Source organism: Chiloscyllium punctatum, chromosome Y (genome assembly GCF_047496795.1).
Source record: "Chiloscyllium punctatum isolate Juve2018m chromosome Y, sChiPun1.3, whole genome shotgun sequence".
Taxonomy (NCBI): Eukaryota; Metazoa; Chordata; class Chondrichthyes; order Orectolobiformes; family Hemiscylliidae; genus Chiloscyllium; species Chiloscyllium punctatum.
Window position 1 is genome coordinate 2303584 of NC_092792.1, and position 20599 is coordinate 2324182.

At 39.5% G+C, this 20599-nt stretch overlaps 1 pseudogene; it reads right to left on the reverse strand.

Moving 5' to 3' along the window:
- Nucleotides 1-294: 294 nt before the first annotated feature.
- On the reverse strand, nt 295-20173 carry LOC140471385 (Ig heavy chain C region, membrane-bound form-like; annotated as a pseudogene).
- Between the last annotated feature and the right edge of the window lie 426 nt (nt 20174-20599).

Consider the following 20599-nt stretch of genomic DNA (forward strand, 5'->3'; position numbering starts at 1 on the left):
AGAATTCTAGAAGATAGACAGTGTGAAAGATGCATTTATATTAGTGGTCCACTTGATGGTGCAGCATTAACCTTCTGACTGAATGAAACATAACTGGACAGATCAAGTGAAAAGTGTTTTTGGGAAGGGAGTGGGACGTGTAAACTTGGGAAAATATATTATTACTTATTGGCCTTGAAAAAAGAATCAAGCAAACTCAAAGTTAGTGCATTTCATTCAAGATTTATTAACCACTTCAGAAGCATTTTTATCGAAAAGCTTATGTTAAAGTTAATAGAAGTGAACACATTGACTGGATGCTACATTGAGACGAGGTTGCATGCACTATGAGCCGTGAATTTTATGTACATCTGTAACAATCGCCAGAAAGAGAATACAAGGGCTCAACATATAAGGGAGGCAACCATTCTGAATAAGGAACAAGTAAAAAAAACAAATTGAATTGGTAAGCTATAAATTATTCCAACTATAATAATCTCAAAGATATCAAAGTGAAAACGAAAGGCCATCAATATTTTTCTTAGTTACACACTGACAAACTTAAGTGATCTCACTCTTCGAGTCAGCAACAGGACAGATTGTAGATTGGGAATTCAGAAGACTTGATAAGCAGATGAGGAAAATCTACGGTGTCCACAACTCATTCACTTAACCTGGAAAAGACAGATAAAGTCATGATGCAGATGTTTATGATCCGATGTATTCAGGTTCTCAGTTGCATTCAGTGGCACACTTTGTTATTTCACAAAACATCTGGAGCTCCTTGCTGTGTGAAATATTTGATTACTCTCACCTTCACCAGAGTGACGGCAGCGCTGTAGAAAATACTCAGGAAGAACAGGGTGATGAATGTGGAAGCAGTTGTCCAGATGTTGCCATTATCATCCTCATAGTCTTCAATCCAAGTGCGATCTATTGAATCTATGAATATAAAACCGAGAGAACGTAGTCAGATTGTTTATTGATCCTGACTGATCTATCTGCACCTTAGTATTGTAATTAGAGACTGCTACATCTTCTTTAGGCAGTCAGGTGTTTCTCAGGTTTGACTCTCTATCTGCATGTATTAATGCATTACTGACTCTCAGCAAGAAATTACTAAAACTAACTGTACAATTTTCCTTACTGTCCGTGCTGGAAAACTTCGAATTACTTTGCCTTTTAATCTATTATTGAAGAATATTATCATCTGAAGAATACTTACAGAGAACAAATATTTTAATTTTATCATTATATTTTAAATATGGGCTGTGACTGCAGTTTAGTTCAATATTTTGTCCATTACTGGATGAAGGTTCAAATATGGTTCTCATCTTCATGATATATTGGTGACCAATTGTTTGGTAAGTCACGAATATAAATTTCATCCACAGTAAAAACATCGCTTCATATTTTTGTTTATAGGATCTGCATATTTAGGAATAAGTTTTTGTCCATGTCTCTCTTAATTTATTTTTTCTGCTGCTTGATGTGTATATTTTTCCTTGTGTTTGTGGATGTGGTAATGCGTGTCTCTTAGATTACACCTGCCCATTTTGGAGTGTGTGCATGAATAAACATGCTCATATTATTTACTGATGATGTGTTCACGTGCTTGTTGTATGTAAATCTTGTTCCCTTCACAATGCGTAAGCATCATCATGCTAAAATGGCACTTCTTTGACGCCTATGTCTATCATTTAATGTCCTTGTCTAGTTTTCGTCAGTGCCATCCTACCAATAGACAGCAGGATCTGTCCATTTCAGGTCCTACCTACATTCGGTTATTTTCATGTTTGTGCTCAATAAATGTGAGCATGCAACGTCATGTTTGGTGGATGTTTGTATTTGCGTGATGATCTCTGCTTGTATGGCAATCTATCCTAAACCATTGCCGGATGTGTTTGTTTGTGTTATTATGTGTGGATGATTGCTGACGCTTGTACCATTCTCCTTGTTTAATAAACGCCCCATTACTTGTGCGTCTGCACGTGAGACTCTGAATTTATGTGTGTGTGTGTGTGACCATATATACGTACTGATCAAAGTGGTTTAAAAATAAATTAAGCTGCCTCTGAAATCATATGTTTGTGATTATGAAAATTAAAAAATAATAATATTAATGTCTAACCCTGTGCTCATATGTGCCTGTGTGAGTTTACATGTGGGAGGACATTTTTCAGATGTTGTATCTTTGTGCGTATGAATGTATGTCGGTCAGCATTATGCTGCATGAATAGAAATGCAGCCATGTCCATTTGTGTATTAATTTGCGTCTATGCTTTTCGTAATTATGTGTGGATATCCTTGTTCACTTGTGCACGTGCTATTCTTTCCGTGTACGTGCGTTTTTGTGGGAGTTTAGATGAGTGTTCAAGTACTATTTGCATGTGTGGCTCTGTGTATATAAGAGTGTGTGACTGTTCATCTCTGTGCACGTTTATGTGTGTGCATAAGCATGTGTCTTTAGGTGAGAGCCTGTGTATGTGTTTTTACATGTGTATTTGTGAGCATTTCTCTGTAACTGTTTCAGCTCTAATACTAGATTGTAATTTGCATTATTGTTCCACTTTTTATGAATTGTCAACATTTATATCTGACCCTGATGTTGTCAGGAACATTTCTGATCGTCGTGGAGAGATAGATGCTTTAGAACATAGAACAATACAGCGCAGAACAGGCCATTCGGCCCTCGATGTGAGCAACTCTTTTGTTACAGCGAAAGAATTTCTGTCTCTGAGACAAGAGACCTGAGAACAAATCCCCACTACTCCAGATATGCAGAGTTGCATTTCTGAACATGCTGATTACAAAATATCTACAAATGCTCTGTACTTGAAGCAAAATGATGTCAGATGTTCGAATACAAGAATTTATCCCTTGTGCTCCAGAAAACTGAGACAAAACTATGCGCTACACACTGGGATGATGTAAATACCAGTTTTGGATTAAGGGGAGTCAATGTTAACAAACGATTAATAGGGTCAATCGAATTGTGCAGACACAAAGGTATTATTTTGCATGGAAACATGGAATCTTCGAACAGGATAGAAGAAGCTGACAGTTACTGTCAGAAACTGGGTTACATTACAGAGGACTTCTATCTTGAAAACTCTGCAGAGTGAGTAAGAGTACAGACCATTAATAATTCCCCTCTCCCCCTACCTGGGCTCAACAACAATAACCTTCATTTCGGGTCTCTTTGGTGTGGAAATAAAGATGCATTCTGTCAACCACTGCACTGGTACAACATCCCTCGTTCCACAGAAACAAGTGTCATATTCAACTTACTCTGCACTGTTTGCGATTGGCATTTTCCAATCAAAACTAATTCCAAATGTCTCTTAAGATTGCGTTCCCAATTGTTGCATTGTGGCAGTTTAAAGCCGACATGAATTTTGTGAGAATGTGCAATCGGGGAATCAGGAAAACAAAGTTCAAAATCCGTGGTCTTTACTTGAGAGAAATTGGGCATTTTAAGATTTCGTTTTAATGGAATGTAAGATGGATAAGGTTCTTTGCAGAATCTGGTATTGAGTGAGCTTTACTCTGCCTCTGATCCTAAGTTGACCTGAGCAGGGAACATTAACTGCACAAGACACGAGTTTTAGACCTGTTAATAATCCAACTTAACTTTACAGGTGGAATATAAGTAAAAGTGGGAAACACAATTAATTAAACGGTTGTATATTTAAATCACAATTTGAGGAAAAAGCTTTATTACTTTTGTTGAATTATTAAAAGCAACTTTGAGTTTTTTATTGACATGAATTAACCGTGTCCATCAGTGCAAGTGAAATGTTCACAAAACTCGGTTTACCGCTGGATTTATCGACTGTTCTGATGATGATCTTCAATGGAATCGCTTCATGTCCCACCACACAGGAGTAAGAAGCACCGCTGGCCCACTCCTCTGCTGTAATGGATAACAGGCTGTACATGAAGAAGGAGGTATTCTCGCTCTCCGACATCACCTCGGTGTTCTTGTAGTTACTGGGATTCACCGGCTTGTCATTGTTTGTCCACTTGATGAAGATCTCTCGGGGGGAGAAACCTCTCACTAAACAGGTGAGGGAGAGAAACCTCTGAGCAGAAACATCTTCTGTTGGTGGCAGGAGGATAGACACTGATGGCTCCAGTAGCTTTTCTCCTGCAGAATATTTGAAACAAATATAAATCAATTATAAAAATCCAGAATCAATTTTGCATTTCACTACATATTAAAATATGCCAGTTTTGTTTTTTTTAATTTGGGCTTTATACGCTCTCATTTTCTAAACCAGCAGAATGATATCCATTCTATGCATTACGAGTAACGATTTTAATTCGAAAGTCGACTCCATGTTTCTAACCCACAACTAATACATCCTGTACATTTGTCATTGCTGATGTTAAAAATACAAATCAGGTTTCTTCCCACTTTATTTGACTTATAATCATAAAAGATCAATCTTTAGTCCATTTTGTTCTCAATCAGATATTTAGCTATCCTGCCATCAGACACATCTTTCATGCTGCCAAGTTATTTGGAGCCAATCTAAGCATGCCATGTATGTAACTGGATCTAGATTACACGTGGAATACTTTGTTCGTTCCTCTCACCACTCACCATTTTCCTTGCGGATGGAGTCTCTCAGTGGTGTCGGGAGGTATGGATGGTTCACCACACATTCAACACTAACGTGACTCAGCCAGGATTCGGTTGAAATGCTCAATTTGCTGATCACGCTGTCGGGATCTTCTCCAGGCTGGTTAGCAATCTCTGATTTCAGAGTCTTCTTTTCTTGTATCCAGGTGACATTGACTCCAGAAGGAAGATTGGACACAACACAGGTTAATGTCACCGTCGCCTCCAGTAAGACCTGTTCTACTGGTGGTGGTAGGATTTTAACTGTGTAATCGTGGCACTCATTAACTCCTATGAAACAGAAATCAAATCAATGAAAAATGCCTCTTTAGAATCAAAATACCGAGCCTTCAGGCTACTCCCACATGAAGTGAAGAAACCACCTTTGACATGTCAGCTTCCAAATATTGCTGAAATGATGGTTCCTGTTGATTATATATTTTGTTTTGTGAAAACATTTGTTATTATCTATAACATGCACCGTGTAATAATTCATATAGAACACTGGATTTGTCACAAATGAAACCTGTGACAAAGTAAAATCAAAGACACCACGGTGTAACACATGGAATTACCTTTCTTCTCGAGTTCTTCTCTCAATTACGACCATCCATTGATAGTTGTGTCAAGAGTAATCTGAATATAACGACTTCATTTCTATGTTCATGAAATTTACTTGCAAATGCTGCTGGGCATTCTGAATGCCAAATTACATCCCCAAGTTTGAGCAAATTGTAATCAATCATAATTATTGTCTTTGTTCTCATGCATTTTCAGAGGATATAAGGTGTTACAGGGGCAGTGATCAGTCACAGAAATTCTATTCAACATGTTTAACGTTATTGAAAATAATTGACATTATTAGTGTGAGTTCATTCTCTAAAACATACTATGAGATATTATTACTCCAGTCAAACTTGGAGTAGATCTAAAAACAAAACAGTGAATTTCTTAGTAGAACAAAGACTGAACAAATACGAGTGTCTTCAATTATTCTACCAACTTGATGGAAATTTGCGCGAGTATTATTCAGATTTCCACTGCTCACTGCATGAACATTTCCATCCTCAACCTGGGCTCAATCAGCCTTACTCAAATTCATAGATCGTTCATCCATACTGTAGCCTTACCACTAGAATGTATTCTCCTGCCACATCCACTAATTGCAGAGAGTAACTTAAAGAGGCTCAATTAGGTCATGTTTATCCAGATTAATCAAATGTGAGACCAACTTGGTCCGCGGCCTGGTCCCATGAATGAAGTTGAAGAGCTCAGTACCAGATAAAATCTATGACGTACAATGCCCAAGGACAAGAGTTCATTCCTGAGCTGGAAATGAAGCATTGAACACATTTTGATTTATTTTGAAAGAAGGGTCGCTGCATGTTTTACCATGTCATTTTGAGACCACAAGATAGTAAGAAAAAGGTGCAGAATGAGGCAGTTCGGCCAATCGAGTCTGCCCTGCCATTCGATCATGGCTGGTATTTTTTTCTACCCCATTCTCCAGCCTTCTCCATGTACTAACCGATCTATCGCCACCTTAAGTACAGTCACTGACTTGGCCTCCATAAACCTCTCCAGCAATGAATTCCACACATTCATCCCCACTGGCTGTAGAAGATTTTCCCCATCTCAGTTCCAAATGGTGCACCCTTTGACTCTGAGGATATGCCCTCATGGCCTACTCTGGCCTACTGGCCAAAACATTTACTCCACGTTCACCCAATCTCGGCCTCTCAGCATGTTCTAAGTTTCAAAGAAATACCTCTCTGACCCTGCTCCCTGGCCCCCACAAGACACGCACCCCTCCCCCACCCGTAACTCCTTTATCCTTAAGCAAGTCACCAGGCATGGATTCGGCACTCTGCCTCTCCAAGTGTGGTCAGCCAACAAACTACTTTAAAAAAAGACTATTAATCCAGCTCACTGTCTATATGTCTTCAATATGGAGAGAAACATGCTTTTCTGATTTGACATAATGTTAAATTATGAGCAATGCTAATGTAACACTCAAACTGAAATACATGACAAGTTTGTGAATGGGATGCTCTACATCTTAGTGCTGTTCACTAAATTTGATAAATGTGTGTATCTGATTGACATCGGAGTTCAAAATGATTTCTAGTTCTCTCGTATGTATGTCTTACCCTGGGGTGTGGTGATGTTTTGACTTTGAGTGTTCTCTCCATGAGTGACCTGGCAGGTATACACTGCGCTGTTGAACCATTCACTATAAGGGACTGTCAGCCGACTCATCACCGAGAAGTTCCCATCCGCCTCACACACAGGAGACGTGAAGACAATAGAATCCACGGATTGGCCATTTTTCAACCATGTCACGGAGATTTCCTTCGGATGGAAATCAATGATTGAACACACGATGGTTGCAAACTTGCTGCTTGCGATTTCTTCACTGGGACTCACGGTGAGAAGAAGAGTTGGCTCGAGAAATGGGCCTTTATGAAAAACAATGCATAAATTATCCGACAAATTTGATGACAAATACATTCAGTTCTATATTAACAAAGTTTATTATGGCTAATAGATACTAACCTTAACATTACAAGTATCATAATTATGCAGAGTGCTATAGAAGCTGAAATCAACACATTACAATTAGCAGGACAATGTAATGATAAAAATTAGAGGTCACAGCAAGGAAGTCAAGAAGGTCAGTTAGATCAGAGGGTGAGATAGTAAGGTTGAATGGTATTCATTTCAATGAAAGGAGCATGATAAACAAGGCAGATGAGTTAACGGCATGAAGGAGGAAGTGTGCACTTGATATCATGGAGACATGTTGAGAAAGGGGCAGGAGTGGCAGTTCAATATTCCAAATAAAATGCCTTCAAGCGAGACAGGGAAAGATGTCGAAGGGCGGTAAAAATTGTTGATGTTCACCAGTGTGAGGGAATATGTGGGTATAGAAAACATGGAGACGTGTTGAGATGTTTTTTCAGGAATTAGGATAGATGATGTGATGTGCTGTCTTGCTGGATTAAAAATAGTTATATTTCCAGGGCAGATAAAATGTATGCCAGACAAAGGATGAAATATTGGTCGCTGGCAATAATTTATAATTCCTGGCCACAGGGGATATGGCAAAACTGCCAGTGTGGTATTGTTATGCTGGACGGATGAAGGGACAAACAATGAAACCACAGGCTCGGTTCAAGTTAGACTCAGTAGTAGGGAAGACATGGACAGGGGAATTAATCTTCATCTGGAAGATTAATCAACAATTCTCAGCACGATTTTATTGACGAGAATTCATGTCTGAGCAATTTGATGGTAGTTTTCAAAGAAATAAGTCGATGTCCAGATGATAGTAAAGATCAGAGCCAGTTGATGTCAAGTCAATTTGACGAATTGAATCCTCAGGTAGCTGAGTGGCAGAGCGCAGAGGATAATGGCCGTAGGATGTTTGTGTGGCTGGAAGTATATGGCTAGTGGCATTCTGCAGGATTCAGTGTTGATTTATTGATGTCTCTTTTATGTAAAAGTGATTTAGAATATACTGCAGGAGATTTGGCAAGTAGGTTCACAGCTGAAGCAAAAGTTGCCGAGTTGGCAGGGAGTGACCATGATACCTTTAGATTGCAGCAAGATACAGAAGGATTGGCCACTTGTGCTGAAAAATGGCAAATTAAAATCATTCTGGATAAGTGTAAGGTGATGCACTTGGTCAGAAGAAACGAAGAGGTATTATGTTTTCAATGGTGGAACCCTGAAAAGGATTGCATGCCCATCGATCCCTTCTACTAATGTGGCAGAGGGATAAAAAGGCTAAGAATGTGTGAAGGGTATTTGCTTTTATGAGCCAATACATTTACATCAGGTGTTGGGAGATGATATTGGAAATTAATGAAATACATGTTAAGTCAGACATGAAGCATCATGTGTAGTATAGGACTGCATGTTACGGAAGGAATGTGATTAGACAGAAGGCAGCGTTGTTGAGATAGTCCAGGATGTTTCCTGGGCTGGAAGTTTTTAATTATGAAATGTGATTCAACAAACTGGGGTTTTCCTTGGAACAGAGAAGATTGAGAGAGAAGATGATTGTGATGTCTGGAATTATGGTAGACATACACAGAGTAAACAGAACAAAACCTTTCCCCTTCATGGATGGAGCAATGACTCAAGGGCATAGGGTTAGGGACAATTAACAATTAAGGACAGGAGGATATCGGGGAAAACAAAATCACACACAGGGTGTGATTCTGTAGCTCAGTGCCAGTAAGTCATGTCAAGGCTGAGCCCCGCATAATATGTGAGAAATATTTAGATGGATATAAGAAATGCCAAGTCACACAAAGCAATGGATCAATTGTGGACATATTGAACTGGAATAGTTAGGGGGTGTTATTGATTGGCTTGGACTGGATGGGTCGAATGACCTTTCCCTGTGCTGTATATCTCTATGGCTATGTCAAATGTATTATAACTAATGCCCAAATCATGTTAACCACAGATGTGCTGTTCGCTTCAGTTCCCACAAGACTTACATGGCATTCCAGTGCTCTGCTTTGACCCGCTGTGTTGAACCTCACAGGAGATTTTGCTGCAATCCGCTTCTGACTCAGGCAGGGTTAACTGGCTGCTCAGGGTGTAAGCTCCCTTCTTGTTTCTCACGGATGGATAAGTCTTCAATCCAGTCGTGATTGGGTTCCCACCTTTCTTCCAGGTCACCTTGGTAACGTCAGGGGAATAGTCCATGGCCAAACAACCAAAGATCACAGAACCGTCGGCATTGTGTTGCTGACAGGAGGAGACCAGTTCATAAAGTGTGGGGGGAGATGCAGTCTCTAGGATAGAATGAACAATTGAGCAAGTTACTTTCTGTTAATTCGACCTTATTGGTTACCCAAATGTTTCCTCAGCTGTAAATGTATGCTAGTGTGTTCCTGCTAAAGTCTTCAGCAAACGTTGAGTTTATTTTTGTTTCCAATCAGTCGTTGATCTTGATCTATTGGTTCCCTCTCCAGGAACATGCCCTCGACCTTGACCATTACTATATAAAACTTAGAAATAAGAACACCCTGATCCCACGAAAAGTTACTGTTAGAAAATCTCACCAACGAACACTTTCATTGGATTGCAGGTGACGAGCAGAGTCGTTTCACAAAATGCAAACCAAGAAAACGTTGAAGTTGGAATTGGAAATAAAAACCGAAGTTGCAGGAGAAACCCAACAACTGGCAGCATCTGTGTAGCGAAACCAGAATGAACGTTTCGAGTCCAGTATCCCTTCCTCGCTTATCAATGTCAGTCAGAATCTACTCTCTGGAAAGAAGGCAGTTGCAGGGCACTGGGACTGAGAGAATGCTTGTCACAGCTGATATCATGCGAATTATCTGGAAGCTCAATGATCGACTTGGCAATTATCTGAATTCTGGAGACCTCTGAAATACAGAGGACCATTAAGGTTCGGAGACTTTGGAATGTGACAGCGAGCTGAACTGAGTATTTATGTGAATATGATTCGAGAAATGAACAAGGACTCTTTTACGTCAATAACCAACAAACTTACAAGCACTTCATGGTAAAACTCTAACGTCTCAGACTAACCACCGCTCTGACTCTCTTCTCAACCTCAATTTCCACTCACATTGACAACCCCTCCACTGTTACACGCTCATTCACCCTCGGAACACATGACCCTCATCACAAGAGATAACACACATTCAAGGCAATCCATATTCCAGACAAGAATTTAATCTCGATTCCTTTCACTCAATTCCACTCCTGCTACACTGCACCTGGTCCTTGGTGAATCTAGTCCTGACACCAGACTTTTCACAACCCCTGACAGGATATCCCTCCCCCAGATATGATCTCAGACCTTCACCACTGATCTCTCATCTTACCCAAGTCAACCTGTGCACATTGCATCCGAACTCTGTTCCCATCTGTCCTTCGCCACACTTCGAGCTATACATTTTGACATCATATCCACGTGTCACATCAGCACAATGAACTTCTGTCACTGAAACAGTCCAGCACTCTGCTTCGGCGATCAACTAAACTTCCTGACACCCTGCCCACCTCTCAACTAACCAGCCCGGCAGCCTGCCCACCTCTCAACTAACCAGCCCGGCAGCCTGTCCACCTCTCAACTAACCAGTCCGACACCCTGCCTACCTCTGAACTAACCAGTCCGACACCCTGCCCACCTCTCAACTAACCAGTCCGACACCGTGCCCACCTCTCAAATAACCAGCCCGGCTGCCTGCCGACCTCTCAACTAACCAGTCCGACACCCTGCCCACCTCTCAACTAACCAGTCCGACACCCTGCCCACCTCTCAACTAACCAGTCCGACACATTGCCCACTTCTCGATTAACCAGTCTGACACTCTGCCAACCTCTCAACTAACCAGTCTGACGTCTTGCCAATGTCTAAACTAATCAGTCTGACACCCTGTTTAACACTAAACTAACCAACCTGACTCCCTCCCCACCTCACAACTGACCAGCCCTGCACCCTGTTGACCTCTCAACAAATTGGCCTGGCACCCTGCCCACCTCCAAATAACAAGCCCTGCACCCTCCTCAGCTCTCAACTAACCAGCCCTGCAGCCTGCTGGCCACTCAATTAACCATCTTGGCACCAGGGAGACACCCTGCATTGCTGCTCAAAGGACCTACCAAGCACAATGCGACCAAGTTATTTCCTTGTGACCATTATGATTTGCTATGATGCCACCCTGCCAGACGAGGTGCATGCAAGCTTACCCAGCAGCCACCCAACACCTCACGGCCTATCAGCTCAAAATCTACCACATCACCATCCTCCCTCCTCACTAGATCACCAGGTTCCAACTTTCAGCCTACTCCACCATAATGTCAGAGATTCAGAGAGTCACACAACACAGAAACAGGCCGTTCGGCCCAGCTCGTCCATGACAACCAGGGTTCCCAAATTAAGCAAATTCCATTAGCCTGCATTTGGCCCTTATCAATCCAGATCTATTCACTTCCTGTACCTGTCCAAATGTCTTGGAAATTTTGTAACTAGATCTGCATTTGCCACTTCCTCTGGCAGTTGATTCCAATGTCCGGTACAGTTGCAACACAAACTCCCAACCTTTATACTCAATACTCTGTGCAATGAGAAAACATTTTACAAAAACATTCTTCAACACGCCAACGACTTGAGACACCACTTTCAACAATATATGAATCTGATCCCTCAAGTCCCTACGTTCGACAAAGCTACCCATTGCCATATCATTAACTCTGTACGAATCTATGTATCTGAATCCCCAGGTGCTTCTGTTCGACATCACGACCCAGTGCACTACCATTCACTTTAGGTTGTTTCCTGATTTCTGTTCCCAAAATGCAATGAGTCATATTCAGTTGAAACTGATCTCTATCTGCCCATCCTCTGCCCATTGGCCCAGCTGATCATGATCTCGTTGTTCTTTTAGATAACTTTTATTGTTAATTATAGAAACAATCTTGCTGTTATATGAAAACTTAACAACCATGCCCCATTCAATTTTTCACAATTTTCATCCAATGTTGTACACGGTTCAACTTCCCCCCCCCCCCCCCACATATCTATTGTTTCCTTCAACGCTTGAAAATTCTATCACCTTCTTGAAATCATTTGATGTTTTGACCTCAAACCCTTTCTGTGACAGAGCAATCCAATGGTTAATTCTTTAGTTGAACAGTACAATAAAGGGTTCAATCTTATCGTGTGTGGGTCAGACTGTTGACTGTTCCTCCAAACATTACTACATTTTGACTTGCAATTCTTTCATTGCCCCTTTACTCTTTCTGGATCACAGCCATGGAACTCACTTCCTGACAGAGCTGTGAAAATGTTAATACCACAGAAATGTCAGACAGTCAAGGAGGCCATAGTCGACTGATCTCTCAAGGAGATGCAAAATTCCTAACATTTCCACGCCTATCTACCGATGCAAATAACTACTAGAAAAAATGAAGATTATTCTGGCGCTTGCGTGTCCACACAAAGATGACGTGCTCAATAGTTTCGTTGTGTGTCGTTTGATTGTATTTCCAGTGAACCACTTCTTAATCATTTCATGGGCAAGAAAATTTCCTCATTTTTAGCACGGTAATCATACAGTATACTTCCTTGGAATAAAGAAATATAATGTTAAATTAAAGGGACCTGACGATTGGGATGATTGAGTTGGAAATTGTCAGAAATTTCAAACTTATTTTCACGAGCAATTAATTACATCCTTATTGTGACACATTACATACATACACAAATGCCTTTCAGAAATGGTGTCTCCCGCTGTTATGTGCATTTGATTCATTAAATCAGGGTTAGTCATTGCTTGCTAATCAGATGTGTTAAAGAGTTTTAGTCAAAGGTTAGCTCGCAAATGTACCATGTTTTAAGTAAGTGGTGGAATAGCTCAAGGGGCTGAGTGTTTTACTCCTGATCATCCCTTCCTATCATTGTGTCATTAATTCAGCTAGCAAAGGTGCTGAACACTATTTACTAAAATATTTAAACGAATTAATTGTTGAAAATATTCTTTAAATATTCCTGTTGATTATTTGGAACAGGAGCATCGACATTCTCTATTTGAGTGGTCAGAATAACTCCCGCCTACGTACACTCCAAAGATGCGAAGGGAGGTGAATTGGCCATGCTGAATTGCACGTGGTGTTCAGGGATATGTAATTTAGATGTGTTCATTAGCGTTAAATGTATGGTCTACAGGGCAAGGGAATGGGTCTGGGTGGGTTACTCTTCAAAGTGTAGATATGGACTTGTTGGGGCAAATGGCCTGTTTCCACACTGTAGAGATTTTATAATTCTATACAGCAGCCATTGCCCTCTGGAACACGTTGTTACTTCATCATACAACTTCTTCTGAAATTATGGCTCTACGCCAGATCACTCACTTTCAACGATAACTAGGTACTAAATATTTCTGAAAATTCACAATTTGGTAAAATATATTTTCTCTCTGAACAACTAGTTTCATATAAAGGAATTCTTTTTTAAAAGAAACAACAAACTTTGTATGCGATAAATCCGAATTAAAAACAGAATTCTCTGAAGAAAAGCGGCAGGTCTGGCAGTTCCTGTGCACAAAAAGGAAGCTTATCATTTCAAGTGCAGTGATCCTTCTGCAGCAAATTGTTTTCATATTTTCTTGAACGAGAATTCATACCTATTGAGTTAGACGGTGATTAAGTTTACCTGACTTCTGTTGGAAAAGCATTATAAGAAGATGTACTGGATGATCTGAGATATCAGTTGAAAACTAGTTGAAAAGCTACCACCAAAGTGTTGGATTCAACCAAAATCCCACCAGACTGAACAGTCAAATTCACTCACAGTAATGGTTTGATACAAACCAAAACTGCTCCGACTTAATGTCATCAAATATGCTTTGGGAATAATTAATTGTGGGTTAGTTATAAATGGTATTGATAGAACAGCCAGTCAAAATTCCAGATTTCTTTGAGGAGTTACACTATTAACCCAGCTCACAATTCCCAAAAGCCTGTGACAAATATTGATTTGAAAAAGGCTCCAAACCGCCAACCTTCTGTCTAATACATGAGGCCCAGGTCTGGACAGCGATTAAATCGATTTCACAGGCCTCTGTGAGTGGCATTCCAACAGTACTCAAAGAACTCAATGGTTATTCCCCCGAATTAACCAGATGAGACATGGTATTACATTCCTCTCTAGCAGGTTGTAAATGTACACAAACCACCTGTCTCAGAGTCAGAGACACTACCACTACGTTATAACAGATCTGAACACAATCTCTGACAACACAGACCACCGGTTTGAGAGTGCACAAATTTGTTAATAATTAACCAAGGATTTCAGCAACCAGGGATTGTTACAAAATGCTTACAAGATGAAAGTAGCATTTCAACAATTATCCAAGAATGCTTTGATAGCAATTCCGAATTGTTCAAGCTCTATGGGAACTCTAGAGGAATAAAACTAGGATTTGCGTTGCCATAAATTTAAATTTAACTGGCTTTCAACTGAGAACGCCCTTCCTCTTAACCCTTTGTATGTCGCTGCACCAGATGGTCTGCTGAGGTTGAAATGGATTAGAATCTTTGGAAGTGTAACATCACCTTTGCCAGTAACATTACATGCTGACAATGAGTTCTGAATAATTTGATTCGACATTGTGCCACTGAATGTGTCATTGACAAGAGAGACACAAATAAAATATGCAGCATATTTCCCTCTGTCTCACTGAATGATATATCCTTCATTGCTAACAATTGACTTCAGGGGTCTACAATTTGACTTTTGTTACTGAAGTGTTTATTCGGATTGTAACAATTCAGTCAGGTCTCTCAATTCTGTGGTGCCTAATTTCTGGCAGACAAAAGTGGTTTTGAAGCGCCACATGAAATTGAACTGTCTAAGATTCAGGTGTACGAACCGGTCGATTTACAACTGGTCAGGAACAGCTGACAACTCGGTCGAGATAACACGGGAACACACTGTACAACAGTCTTGATCTGAGCAGATATATCAATTCGTCACATCAAATGTATTCACTGCAATTTAACTTTCATAATAGGGACGAGCCAGAGAGAAAGCATCAATGCTTCTCAGAACGTTTTCACAATGAAGTTAGATTACCTACTGATTTAATCAACTTAATTATGACTGTAAATAAGAAAAATATTGAGGTGTACCATTTCACCAACTGAAGCACAGTTCCGGCGGAAATAGAATATTCTCTAAATTATTTCTGCATATTCTTAAAAGATTTCTTGAACTTTGGAAATTTTGCACGCACTGCTCAAAACCAATACTGCATTCCATTGTGTAAATTCATGTCTGTTGGATCCATTAGGGCAAGTATTTACTCTCAGGTGTGCTTGGCAATGGCAAGTTATTTTCCTTCATCGCTCTTTGTAAAGAACGATTTTTTAAAAAGAAAATGTATGAATTGAAAATAGTTTCTGTCTGCATTAACTAATGTCGAAATAAATGATCATCAACACTTAACTAACGTGAACAATCTCATTCAGATTGCTACATTCCAAACATCGCGCCAGTATATTAATTGAAATGAATATTACTCTATTCTCAGTGTCTAAATAAACAATGTGCTCTACTACCCTCCAGTTTCTGTCTTCTCTAAATTTGTTAATTCTGCAACTTTTGGAATGCATGGACAGGAAAACTATGGGGGTGGCACGGTGGCTCAGTGGTTCGCACTGTTGCCTCTCAGTGCCAGGGGATCCGGGTTCAACTCCCACCTCGGGTATCTGTCTGCATGGAATTTACGCATTCTCCCCGTGTCTGGATGGCATTCCTGTGGATGCTTCCGTTTCCTTCCACATTCCAAAGATGTGCAGGTTAGGCGATATGGATAAGCTGAATTGCCCATAGTGTTCGGGGTAAACGTCGGGGAACGTGTCTGGGTGGTTGCTCAGCGTGGGTTTGGACTTGTTGAGCCGAAGGGAATCTTTAAAATCTCCGATTTTGCATCATTTATTCCCATGGTGAGTTGATGATGGATTATTTTAATTGATTCGAAATCTAGACTTGGTGACACAATCGACTATAGCAGCTGTTTCCTAATGAATGATTCTTCAGTTCCGATGTGTTGTAAAATGTATCTATTTACTTAAAACACACGGATTGGGAACATCTAAAGCATGGCATGGATTTAATCACTCAGTTAATGTTACATTATTTAATCCTGTAAATCTAATTTAATCAGATATACAAGAATTAATCATTTCAAGTTAAACTGAGAAGCTGATCAATTCAGTGAAACCAATTTGTTCAGCATCGAAATATTTGGAGCAGAATTTCTTAATCGTCTTTTCCAATGATCTCTTCCAGCCAGGAAACTTGTGTGTCGGGTACAGCGGAACTGAAAAGTAATTCTTGATTAATGATATCACAGTAATGGCATTTTTGCTCAATGACAAGAAAAATTAGAACATTATACTTTTGAAATTATATTTATATTTCTTGTGACTTGTAAACTGTTTCAAGACAAACTTTGTGATTTAAGTAGTAAATTAAGTTCTGAGTTTCGAATTTAAGGTTTGGATTAGACCAGTGCTCAATTGTTACTTTCAAATAAAACGCGCACCCGAACGTGTCTGGTTTCCCTTCATTTCAAAATCCTTTGCGATTTGCCTTTCACTAAAATATTAGGTTTAATGAAAGTTCAACTCCAATGCTGATTGCATTGAATGAGGAAACTGGAGCAGTTCACTATCAACAACCATGTAAACATTTCTAAAGCAATGTACAAATCAAAGACAGCTTCAACAATATATTAGCTCAATTTTACCGAAGCACATTCGCTCACCAACTGAATAACGATTACCAAATCACAACACTGATATCAATGATGTGTTTGCAGCAAAACTGTCTCTTTGCAATCATTTTCAAAAGAACCAAAAACATAATGTAACCTCACAACAAATATCCCAAATTGGATACCATCAAAACTGCTCACCATCACACAAGCGAATAATTAAATCAAATAGAAATAAAAAGTCAGAACAGCTGCCATGGTTCTGAGATAACTTATTGAACAACGCTTAAAGCTTTAACACTTTCGGCAACAACTCAATTTATTACCAACCCATTTTGTATTTCTGATCATGTCAATCTTGTGCAGTGCACAGCAGAGCAGCTTAAGGCATCTATTGATTAATCGCCTTAAGGTCAAAATAAAATGAGTTCAATGGACAAAACATTAGAATTGAATGTTATGATAAGTTCGTCTCAATTATGAAATCTGATGAATTCGGTAGCTTAAGATTTTAGTCCCAAATTTTATTTTGAATGAGGCTGCTCAAAACAGACTTTAACTCGTTTAAAATGAGAACTGAGATTGTGTATCTCAAAAAAAGCTCTAAAAAGACGTCGCTTTTTTTCCGTTTCTCACACTTCCGTATTTCTGCGTTAAGTTGGTCTTCAGACAGTTACAAACGGATATAGTGCTTTCAGTCAATCAGAAAAAATATTGCCCCTCGTTTAACAAACGCCGAAACGATTCAGTACAAAGAACTTCACAGATATTCGTAACTGAGAGTCATCCAGAGAGACAATCCCCTTTGCCGAAATAAAACACCGATTACTGAAAGCATGAAAACTCAGTTCAATTCCACAAGATGAATCAACTCAATTCAACACAATCAAATAAAGCAAAGCCAGAACCCATACAACTTTTCAACAAAATCAAATAAAACACAATCAGCATCCAATCAAAAGAATGAAATGTAATGCCGCAAGAAGATTCCATGGCAATATCCAACGTGCTTGTCATCAACAAAATTAACAACTCAAATGACAAAATGCAATCATGGTAAGAGCATTATGCACCCGGGGAATATATTCAATAAATTAACATATTTTCATCCTGTTTAGTGATATTTCCAATATCTTTAAGTTCTTATCATTTGTTGTCGATAATAAAACTCACAGATAGTGGGTGTCACTAAACTTTGCTTGTACCTGACTGATTGAGAGAGTTTAGGTGTTTCATGGAAGTCAGCCACACAGAATGCCCATCTGATTTTTAAAAAGATATACACTGAGCATCTGAATCCGCCACAACGACTTCAGTCATTTTCTGAGACTTAATGTAAGTCTATAATCAGTTTTAACAAAACTCAAACGGAACCAAATCAAGCTCAGCACAGGATCTAAGTTTCATTTAATTCAGGAATTATTCACATGAATAGAACGTCAGTAAAAAATAAAGTCACTAAGAAAGTTCAAGGTTCTTACCTGAAGTCACCGTCACCATGGTCCCTTGGCCCCAGTAACCAAAATAGTCACAGCGTTACACTCTCTGGACTGGGTCACACAATAACTGACTCTGCATAAAAACAAACAAAATCCTGCATTATTCTAAATATTCAGAACCATTGTCAAAATGAAGTCGCGATAAATCTTCATCACATTATAATTGTACAGTGGATACTGATCATTCTTACTAAATTATTATAATGTTTTATATTTCACAGAGTAACACATGAGCTGATTCTCAAAATCACCAACTGCTACAATAATAATCATCACTTTTGCGAATTAAATTTACAATTTAAACAGCGATAATTGTACAATACCCCACAGAACTAATACTGAAATGCGAGTTTAGGTAGTCTGTACAGGTAAACATTGACTCGTTTCAAACATTGGGGTCTGGAACGGGTTTTTGTATTGATCATAATTGCAGTGTCACCCCAGTATGTCACTGTGAGACACATTGTGCCAAATACTACGGCGGGCTGCAAGCTGTAAAATGCAGATATTTAATTTCATTAATTCCTGGAAAGAATTAATTCAGGCTCTTCTAAAAATTATTTAGTGGAATATTTCAGCTTTTCCTATTCACTGTATTTTAAAAGCTCGGAATACTTTTGCAAGTTTGGCGTGCATTAATGTAGCCATAAACATGAGGAAAGTAGAATAATTTTATACATTTGTCCAAACTAGTCACTCCTGGATGGGATTTAAATTAAGTCTCACATTATTTTCCTGGTCCTTCAATGGTAATAATCGCCAGCTTGAGACAAACCCTTGTCAGTGGTTTTTGTATGAGGATGTCACTGTGCACATCACTGTGACCCACTGTAGTATCACAGTGATTTAGACCCGTACATTTTCTGGAATACACTCTGGGTCTCAATTCTCATGTGAAATGGACATTTCGTGCTGATAGTCTATAGAATTAACGGCATGGTTTGCAGACCACGCTTAGTAGACATTTCCCGAACTGTCAGATATATGAAAGCTAACATTATGTCCAAGCCTTTAATTGGTGGAAGTATCAGCAGTACATACGACATGCCAAAAACATTGTCCTGTGATATCACACAGTTTGTTAGTTTCAATGGTCTGTTTCCTCTGTGATAGGTTTGTCAAAGGCAGCCGGAGGTGTGTTTCAGATCGCAGTTGGTTGAACTGAATTTAAAACGGGTACTGACCGTCAGTGAACGATGAAATTGGCAAAATGTCCCCTTGAGCTGTTTTTTGAATGGGTCCATCCCTGGTTCCTCTCGCTGTGGTATGTTGCACAGTAATAGATGGCGGTGTCTTCGATTTTCAGGTTCTCCATGTCCAACGCGAAAATGTTGTTTGAAGTGTCTTTGGACGCAGTAAATCGATTCTTAATCGCTGGTGCATAGTTACTGCTGTATGAACTTTTGTAATTGAGCAGCCACTCCAGCCCCTGTCCGGGAACCTGTCGGACCCAGTTCATCCAGTAACTGGAAAGATCGAAGCCGCTGGTTTTACAGGTCAGTTTCAGGGTGGCTCCGGGATGGCCACTCTCTGACTCTGGTTGAGTTAAAACAATCTCCGACTGGACACCTTTAAAAATGAAAACAAGAAGAACCCATGAGAATTAATGCTGATACAAAGAAGCCTGAGTCTTTTACATTCCTGAGGCAGACGATCATTGAGACAGTAACAAAGAGAGACATGAACAAAAAAACACTCACATGATAAAAATGTCAGTAACAAACTGAGAAAAATTGTTGACTTGATCATTCTGATAACTTGTGGAAAACGGTTCTGTCAAGAGCTTTCTAAACAACCCAGATCCAGGAGTGTTGAACTAAAGCACAGTGACCCGGATTTATATGATCATCAGAAGGGGCAGGTTTACAGGTTCCGCCTGTTGGTTTCCTGCTGGAGGCTGAGACAGGATCCTTGTATCACCTTGCACAGCCCTAACAGATGGGTTCATATTTACACGAGATTATTCTTAAACATGGATATAGACACACCTTGGGATATTGTTTTGCTGATTAGCCATCTAGGCAGTGTTTTTTGAAAGGGGAAAGTGAAATTTAACAGCTTGAAGTATTTTTCAGATATTTTGTTTAAACCAACAAAACAATTTCAATTGGAAGTTGGCTCTCTGTATTTTAACATGCATTCACGAGTAAATAAAACAAAAATCAAAGTCCGAAGATATTATCAGCCAAATAATTAACTGGCCATAATTTTTCTGGACACTC